Raw genomic sequence first — 8,775 nt, 5'->3', positions numbered from 1 at the left:
TCATGGTTCGGTGGCATTGCCTCACAAACCACTCCTCCTGGCAAACTGCCAGGCGTCATCTTGACTTGATCGCAGCCTCCAACAGAACTCAAATTACTAAAATATGTGATGAAAAAGTAAATATCACAATGGACAAAACTGACATACAGAAGATAATCAGAAAATATTTTTTAAAATTATACTTCAATGAAAGAAAATCTCATAGGCATCAACAAACTTCTAGAGACATATGACCTACCTAAACTGAATCAGAGGGACATACATGGTTTAAACAGATCAATTTCAAGTAATGAAATATAAAACACTATCAAAAACCTACCAATCAAGAAAAGCCCGGGACCAGGGGAATTCTCAGCCAAGTTCCACAAGACCTTCAAAGAAAAATTAACACCAATCTCCTCAAAATTGCTTCATGAAATAAAAAGGAGAGAATCCTTTCAAACCCATTCTATGAGGGTAGTATCACCCTGATATCAAAACCAGACAAAGAAACGTCAAGGAAATAAAACTTCAGACCAATATTCATGATGAACATATATGCAAAAATTCTCAATAAAATCCTAGCAAATTGCATACAAAAACATATTAAAAAGATAATGCAGCACTATTAAGTGGGGTTAACCCCAGGAATGCCAGGTTGGTTCAGCATACAAAAATTAATAAATGTAATTCATCACATCAATAGACTTAAAGACAAAAATCATGATCAACTTAAAAGATGCAGAGAAAACATTTGTCAAAATACACATCCCTTCATACTCAAAACACTGGAAAAACTAAGGATAGTAGAACATACCTCAACAGTATAAAAGCTGTATATGCTAAACCCAAGGTGAACATCATTCTAAATGGAGAAAAATTGAAAGCATTCTCTCTAAAACCTGAAACAAGACAAGGATGCCCTTTTTATCACTTCTATCCAACTTCATCCTTGAAAATCTAGCCAGAGCAATTAGACAGAAGAAGAAACTAAAGGGAAATGAATAAAAAAGAAGACCTCCAACTACTTGTCAATGACATGAATCTATATTTAGAAGATCCAAAAAATTCCATCATAAAACTTTTAGAACAAATAAATGAATTCAGCAAAGTATCAGGATATAAAATCAACACCCATAAATCAAATTCATTCTTATTAATCAGTGATGAATTCACTGAAAGAGAAATTAGAAAAACTACCACATTCACAATAACCTCAAAAAAATAAAATACTTGGGAGTCAACCTAAACAAAAGAGTTGTAATAAATCTACAATGAAAACTACAGAACACTAAAGAAAGAAATTGAAGAAGACCTTAGAAGTTGGAAAGACCTCCCTCCCATGCTCTTGATAGGAAGAATTAATATTATCAAAATAGCCATATTACCAAAAGCATTATATACATTTAATGCAGCTCCTATAAAAATGCCAATGACACTCTTCAAAGAATTAGAAAAAGCCATTATGAAATTTATTTGGAAAAATAAGAGACCCAGAACAGCCAAATCAATTCTTAGCAAGAAGAGTGAAGCAGGAGGCATCAGACCTTAAACTTTACTACAGAGCTATAGTAACAAAACAGCATGGTATTGGCACCTAAACAGCCATGTGAAAAAATAGTACAGAATAGAAGACACAGAAACAAACCCATATAAATTCAGTTATTTTATACTAGATAAAGGCACCAAAAACATAATTGGAGGAAAGATAGCCTCTTCAACAAATGGTGCTGGCAAAACTGGAAATTTATAATAAAATGAAATTAAATCCCTATCTCTCACCATGCATAAAACTAAACTCAAAGTGTATCAAGGACATATACACAAGAACAGAGACCCTGTGCTTAACAGAAGAAAAAGTAGGCTCAAATCTCCACCATGTTGGCTTAGGATCTTCCTTCCTTAACAAGACCCCTAGATCACAAGAAGTAAAATCAAGAATCAATAAATTGGATGGATTCAAACTATAAAGCTTCTTTATAGCAAAGGAGATAATCTATAATGTAAAGAGAGATCCTATATAATGGGAGATACTCTTTACCACATGCCCTCAGATAAAGCATTAATCTCCAGGATATATAAAGAACTAAAAAAACTTCAGACCAAAAAACCCAAAGGATCCAATCAATAAATGGGAAAAGGAACTGAACTTCTTTGTAGAAGAAGAAATACAATTGATCAACAAACATGAAAAAATATTTAACATCTTAGCTATTATAGAAATGCAAATCAAAACTACACTGAGATTCTATCTCACTCCAGTCAGAATGGCAATAATGAAGAATACAAGCAATGATAAGTGTTGGCAAGGATGTGGGGAGAAACATACACTCATACTTTGCTGATGGGACTGAAAATTGGTGCAGCTATTATGGAAATACGGTATGGAGATACCTCAGAAAATTTGGAAAGGAACCACCATTTGACCCAGCTATCTCACTTCTCAGTTTATACCCAAAGGACTTAAAATCAGCATAGTACAGTGACATAGACACATCAATGTTTACAGTAGCTCAACTCACAATAGCTAAACTCTGGAACCAACCTAGGTGTCCTTCAACAGATGAATGGATAAAGAAAATGTGGTATGTATACACAATGGAATATTACTCAACCTTAAAGAAGAATGAAATCATGGCATCTGTCAGTAAATGGTTGGAACTGTAGAATATAATATTAAGCAAAATAAGCCAATATCCCAAACCAAAGGCCAAATATTTTCTTTGATATGCAGATGCTATTTCACAAAAAGGGTTGTGGGCTAGGGAAGTGAAGGGAGAGGTAATGGGGTGGAAAGGATAGTGGAATGAATCAGACATTATGATCCTGCACAACTGGTGTGATTTTACATCCTGTACAACCAGAAGCATGAGAAGTTATACTTCACTTATGTATGATGTGTTAAAATGCATTCTACTGTCATGTATAACTATTTAGAACAACAAGAAATTGGGTAGACATGCTAAAAAAAAGAAAGAAAGAAAGAATAAAAACCCATATAGACCAATGTCTATCAATGAGATAAAAGCAGTGTTAAAAAGCCATCCAATAAAGAAAAGCCCAGTACCAAATTGATTCTCAGCTGAATTCAATCAAAACTGTAAAAAAGAAATAATGTCAATACTCCTCAAATTATTCCAGAAATAGGAAGGGATAGAACACTTGCCAATTCATTTTATGAAGCCATTATAATAGTTACTACAAAATCAGATAATGACACATCACGGGGGAAAAATAAACACAGGCAATATCTCTGATGAACTTAGATGCAAAAATCTTACTAAATATTAGCAAATAATGTTCATAACATACTAAGAAGGTTGTATGCCACCACCAGGTTGGTTTTATTCCATCAATTCAAGGATGGTTTAAATACATGAATAAATTAATATAATTCATCACATAAATAGAATCAGGTACAAAAATCACTTAGTCATCTTTAAAGATGCAGAGAAGTCCTTTGACTTCAATTCAGCACTCATTCATGATAACACTGATAATGACACTAAAGAAACTAGGGATAGAAGGCTACATATAAAACATTGTAAAGGCTATACATAAAAAACCCAAAGCCAATTTCATAGTAAATGGGGGAAAAAACTGAAAGCATCTCTTTTAAAATCTGTGACAAGATACCTCAGAAAATTTGGAAAGGAACCACCATTTGTCTATTTAATGTAATGCTAGAAATTCTAGCCAGAGCAATCAGGCAAGAGGAGAAATTAAAATGGGTAAAAATAGGAAAGAAATAAATTATCAGTTTGCATATTATATGATCCTATGTCTAGAAGATCCAAAAACTTCACCAAAAGAATGCTAGAGCTAATAAACACATTTGCCAAAGTAGCAAGTTACAAAATCAACCTAAAAAAATCAATAGCTTTCCTGCACACTAACAATAAGTCTGCTGAGAAAGAAAACAGAAAAAAAAAAATTCTTTCCCAACATTCTAAAAAAATTCCGAAAAATAAATGTAACCAAGGAAGTGAAAGACTAATACAATGAAAATGATAAAATGTTGAAAAAAGAGGGCTGGGGATATAGCTCAGTGGTAGAGTGCCTGCTTTGCATGCATGAGGCCCTGGGTTTGATCCTCAGTACACCCCCCCCCACCCCCAAAAAAAGACATTGAAAAAAAGAAATTAAAGAAGACCTCAGAAGATAGAGATACCTCCCATGTACATGGATAGGCAGAATTTATATTAAAATGGCCACACTACCAAAGGCAATATACAGATTCAGGGAAACTTCCATCAAACTACAAATAACATTCTTTGAAGATCTAGAAACATAAAATTCATTTGTGTCATGGTTGGATGGGAGTTTCCCATGTGTGAGACAATGCAAGAAGGTTTAGAATAGAAATGATTGGGTTATGATTGGGTTAATCTGTGATTAGGTGAACCCAATCAATGAATTAATCCCCTCATGGAATTAATTGAATGGTAACTGAATTGGGTAGGGTGTGGTTGGAGGAGGTGTATCCCCATGGGTATAATATTGGGGCCTATATTTGGTATCTGGTGAGTAGAGTCTTTTTAATTTTTTTTTAGTTGTTGATAGATATTTATTTTATTTATACATGGTGCTGAGAATTAAACCCAGGAAAGTGTGCTACTGCTGAGCCCTAGCCCCAGCCCCAAGTAGAGTCTTTTTGTGCTTCCTGATCTGCATGTGAGATGCTTCCTTCAGCCACACTCTTCCACCATGATGTTCTGCCTTACCTCAAGCCCTGAGCAATGGAATCTGGCTGTATGTGAACTGAGATCTCTGAAACTGTGAGCCCCTCAATAAACTCTGCCTCTTCTACAATTGTTCTGATCAGATCTTTTAGTCACAGCTGTGAAAAATCTAACTAAAACAATTTGGAAAAATGAAGACCCAAAATAGTCAAAGCAATTTTAAGCCAAAAAAGCAGTGGTGAAGGCATCACAAAACCTATCTTCAAATATAGTAACAAAAACTGTATGGTGCTGGCATAAAAACAGACACATAGACCAATGGTACAGAATAGAAGAGATAGAGAAAAATCCACACATATACACTCATCTGATCCTTGACAAATGTGTCAAAAAATACATTGGAGAAAATATAGCCTTTTAAACAAGTGGTGCTGGGACAACTGGTTCTCCATACATAGAAGAATAAAACTAGACCCTTATCTCTCATCCTGCACATAAATCAAATGGGGATCAAAGACTTCAGAATTAGACCAGAAACCATGCAACTTCTAGAAGAAAAAGAAAGGTCATTGGCAGTTAGCAAGCATACAAATAATAATAAATGCCAAGAGGATGTGGAGAAAAAAAGAAACAATTTTGCACTATTGGTGGGATTGCAAATTAGTTCAGTCATTACAGAAATCAGTATAGAGGTTTCTCAAAAGACAAGGCGTGGAACCACCATATGACCCAGCTATGCCACACTTTGGTATGGAGGTTCCTCAAAAGACAAGCTATGGAACCACCATGTACCCAGATTTACCACTATTTGATATTTATCCTTAAGAATTATAGTCATCATACTACAGTGACACATGCATACCCATGTTTATAGCAGCACAATTCAAAATAGTCTAACTATGGATCCAGCCTAGGTGTCCATCAACAGATTAATGGCTAAAGAATGGAGATATATATATGTTTTATTCAACCATAGAGAAAGATAAAATTTTGTCATTTGCAGGAAAATGGAGAGAAATAAGTCAAGTAAGTCAAAATCAGAATGTTAAGGATTAAATGTTCTCTCTCATTTGTGAAAGCTAGAGAGAAAAAAGGAAAAGTAAGGTGGGGGTAGTTCTCATGAAAATCAAGGGGAGATCAGCAGAGAAAAAGGACCAAGTGGTGAAAGGTGGGGTGGGTGGAGTGCTGGGGAGTGATATTGGCCAAATTATTATGTATTGTGTATATATGTGTATATAATAACAAGTTCCATCAGTATGTATGCAGTAATAAAAAATGTGGGAAAAAATTTGAAGCAAATATGTAAACTATTAAGTTATAAATTCTATATGTCAAATATCTATTATTTAAAAAATCCCAATTTTCTTATATTATACCATTTTTTTTAAAAAGGAGAAAAAGACAAAAGACATTCAAATAGGGAGGGAAAGCTCAAATTATTTCTGTTTGCAAACAACATGATTTTATAAAGAGAAAAACCTAAAATCTCTACCAAAAAAACTGTATAGGTTGTAAAAAAAGTTCAAGAAGGTTGCAGTACAAAAAAGTCAATACAAAAAAAAAAAAAAAAAAAAAAACACCCCACAACACTTTTTAATATGCCACTAACAAAATTGCTAAGAAAACATTTCTATCTGTGATGGCTATAAAAAACCCCAACAAACCAACAAAACTCTAGGAATCAATTTAGCCAAGAAAGTGGCTAAAGTTTCTATTATGAAAATTATAAAACACTCATGAAAGCAATGGAAGAATGTATAAAAATATGGAAACACAGCCCATGTACATGGATTAGAAGGATTGTTATTGTTGTTGAAATAACAAAGACATTTTTCACCAAAATGGAAATAATAATTTTATTAATATTTTTTTGAACACTGGAAGACCCTGGATAATCAAAGAAATTCTAAGGGAAAAGAACAAATTTGTAAAGTTAAAATGACTGAATAGAAGCATTCAATTCTTACTGACTCTTCTCCAAAATTAAATTAATAGGTATGGAGCTGCATAATTAGGTGGGGGGCTATGGGAAAGCACAGGTGTGCATCTTGAGAAAGTCAGCGATAAGATAGAACTTAAAATATTGTTTTTGTAATAATAAGATAAATAAAAGAAGAAATAGACTGCACCAGTATTGGGCAAATAGCTCAGTTGGAGAGGAGAATTTTCCCTCTGTGAAAAAGATAATCCCAGTTATCTTAAGGAATGCAGACTCCCCTATTGAGCAAATATACAGTTTGAGGAGAAATTAGATCTGAGTTCTGCATAGTGAACTGACTCAAGAGAAGAGGTTCCCAGCAGTTCCCTGTGCATTAAGATAATGCTGTAACAGAATCATTTTAAAAAGGCCTTCAATGTCTAGACTTACAGCATAGAAGATCAGAAACCCCTTTTTATCTCAATGACCCAGTGGACAATTTTCTTTCCCTGAGAGTCAGTCTGGACACAGAAGAGTGACTGTGACATGTATCTGCAGATAACTCTGGCTGGTAGGATATGAGTTATGTCAGTCTGTGGTGCTGCTGAGTAAAAGAAAGTGGAGGGTGCTTCCATTTAAAAGTAGTGTTTGAACATGCACATCAGACAGAGCACAACCTCCAGGATATATAAAGAACTCAAAAAACTTAACACCAAAAAACCACAAACAACCCAATCAATAAATCGGCCAAGGAGCTCAACAGATACTTCTCAGAAGAAGATATACAATCAATCAACAATATGTAAAAAATGTTCAACATCTTTAGTAATTAGAGGAATGCAAATCAAAACTACTCTAAGGTTTCATCTCACACCTGTCAGAATGGCAGTTATCAAGAATAATACAAATAATAGTAAGTGTTGACAAGGATGTGGGGGAAAAGATACACTCATACATTGCTGGTGGGACTGCAAATTGGTGCACCACTCTGGAAAGCAGTATGGAGATTCCTTAGAAAACTTGGAATGGAACCACCATTTGACTTAGCTATCCCTCTCCTCAGTCTATACCCAAAGGACTTAAAATCAGCATACTATACTAATGCAGCCATATCAGTGGTTTATAGAGGCTCAATTCACAATAGCTAAACTGTGGAAGCAACATATGTGCCCTTCAATAGATGAATGGATAAAGAAACTGTGGTAGGGGCTGGGGATGTGGCTCAAGTGGTAGCGTGCTCGCCTGGCATGCGTGCAGCCCGGGTTCGATCCTCAGCACCACCTACAAACAAAAGATGTTGTGTCCGCTAAAAACTAAAAAATAAATATTTAAAAATTTCTCTCTCTCTCTCCTCTCCCTTAAAAAAAGAAACTGTGGTATATATACACAATGGAATATTACTCAGCATTAAACAAATAAGATTATAGCATCTGCAAGTAAATGGATGGAGCTGGAGAATATCATGCTAAGCAAAGTAAGCCAATTCCAAAAAAATAAAGGCCAAATGTTCTCTCTGATAAGTGGATGCTGATCCATAATGGGAGGGGGCATGGGAAAAATGGAGGAACTGTGACTGGGCAAGGGGAGGGTGGTGATTGGAGGGGATATGAGGACAGGAATGATGGTGGAGTGAGATGGACATCATTACCCTAGGTACACAGATGGCCTCCATTGTCCAGACTTGCAGCATAGAAGATCAGAAACTCCTTTTTATCTCAAAAATCTAGTGGACAATTTTCTCACCATGAGAGTCAGTCTGGACACAGAAGAGTGACTGTAACATGTATCTCAGAGAACCCTGGCTGGTAGGATGTGAGGTATGTCTGCACATATGGTGCAATGCTACATCATGTACAACCAGAGAAATAAGTTGTGCTGCAATTGTGTACAATGAATCAAAATGCATTCAGCTGTCATATATACCTAATTATAAAAAAATAAATTTTAAAACTTAAAAAAATAAAATTGGTGGTTTGAGATCTTTCACAGGGAGGAAGACCAGCTGTGTGTGGATTGGAGAGAAGGCTGCATCTGATAACTCCAAGGAAGGGACTGGAAGAAAGTGTGGCACAGTATCTCCCCATCCAAGCCCAGATTCTGTGGACTCAGGCACTTCTGCCATGCTCAGAGGAATTTGGAGGATTCCATACCCCAAAGTTAATGATTGAGGCTCAGAACTTGTGGTGAAGAGTCCAG

Source organism: Marmota flaviventris, chromosome 2 (genome assembly GCF_047511675.1).
Source record: "Marmota flaviventris isolate mMarFla1 chromosome 2, mMarFla1.hap1, whole genome shotgun sequence".
Lineage (NCBI taxonomy): Eukaryota > Metazoa > Chordata > Mammalia > Rodentia > Sciuridae > Marmota > Marmota flaviventris.
This window is presented reverse-complemented; position numbering follows the sequence as displayed.